Consider the following 1,806-nt stretch of genomic DNA (forward strand, 5'->3'; position numbering starts at 1 on the left):
ATGTGCCATCACTTTCGTCTTCAATAATAATTGGATTGAACATACATCATAATTAATTGAAAAAATCTCATGCATGTACCCACTAGTAAAAATCTTTTTCAGAAAAAAATACGACACCCGATGGCACTTGAACCTGTAACCTCTGGATTCACGCCACTGTGCTTTTCCAACTAAACTACAGGCATCCTACTTATTTACGATGAATTTAACTAGTATGTAGTTCTTACATAAAATGCTCATCAAATTGCGTTAGTAATGAGATGTTTTCAAATTATTTATATTGCATTCTCAAATCTTGTGAATTATTCGTTGAATAAAAAAAATAGTTTATTAAAAAATAATTAGATTTGCCAGATATAGATTATTATTTTTACTTGATACGTTGGTAGGTAGTTGGAATTTATGGTTATTATGTTATCTTTTATTGTGGAGGGTCTCAAAATCATCAGTGCATCGGGCCTCCAAATCCTTAAACCCACCCACTGATTACAGGTAGAGTGACCAGTGACGAGGAATTTGTATGTTATTTTGGGAATATTAAAAATACTCACTGGATACAAATATAGGGCAACGATAAATTAACTTTTATTTTGCCCAGCGCAGTTGTCGGAGTAAAGTATCACTTCCTTGCCGCATGCATTGTCTTTGAAATATTTTAAAAGACAGGAGGCAATTTCGTTTGGTCCACGACGAGCAATGCCTTCGTACAGGTAGCAATAGCTGGTACTGTTAGACACATCATACCGCCTAAATCATGGCACCCTCAGAGGATCCAAGACCATGAGGTCTGAACCATCATTGGGCGGATTCATGCAGACATGAGCAGATCGTCTAGGTACGAGACAGAAATTTCTAGCCCGTAAGCTTAGATGTAAGAAATTTTATAGTCACCCTTTTGAAACTTAGCCAACAAAGTCTAAACTAAATAGGTATTATTTCATAAATACATAGGTATTAAGAATAATTACTTTCTCAGCTTTAATAATTTTATCAGCAGCCTTGTCATTAAATTAGTACCTTCCTACCTAGCGTTACAATCATTATCCTAAACTCTAAAGTATCAAAACTGTATAAAGATTGAATTCTTTTTCGACCATATCCGCCCCTTAGTTAGAATATATGATGGACACCACACGGTGCTTCTAAGCGTCCCGTAGCTCCACCGTATATACTCTGTAGTTGCTATTAAGTGGCCTTGAAGAACACCGAATTGGGTTGTCTTGAAGAATAGGCAAGCCAGGTTGAAATTCTCCGCAGCACGTGGTCGTGACAGGTTCAACATCGCTTATTCACTCTCAGTATGATGAGGCCACTTAGTTCGCTTTCTTATATCCACATTATTTTTAAAGTTGTACCACCTCACACGCAGCATCCGCCACAAACATCTGTTTCTAAAGCTCGGATTACTGACTCTCAGAACTTTATAAGATGCCCAAACTTGCTACCACAACGCAGCACCGTCAGAATGCAAGCATCAAACAAGCAGATTTATTCAAACAACATAGTATAGTTAACAATACGTTTTAATTATCTCAAAATATGTGTGTTACCTGTTAATCTGAATGACGCTACTTTAGTGCACGCCTTTCATAATATGCAGGACTTCGATAAATCCTTATTAGAACGCTATACGTATAACTTTGACGAGTGTGTTTCGTTCGTGATGACATGATGAACACAATAATGAGAAGATATAGCGGTTGGCGGTTAGCAGAAAACATATGTGTATCCAAATATGAATAGTCACACTTGTCTAATAAATACTATATGTTTTTAGGAATAACTTTAAATAACGCAGGATATGAC

Source organism: Rhyacophila brunnea, unplaced genomic scaffold (genome assembly GCF_057557595.1).
Source record: "Rhyacophila brunnea isolate RB1 unplaced genomic scaffold, BYU_Rbru_1.0 scaffold_7, whole genome shotgun sequence".
Lineage (NCBI taxonomy): Eukaryota > Metazoa > Arthropoda > Insecta > Trichoptera > Rhyacophilidae > Rhyacophila > Rhyacophila brunnea.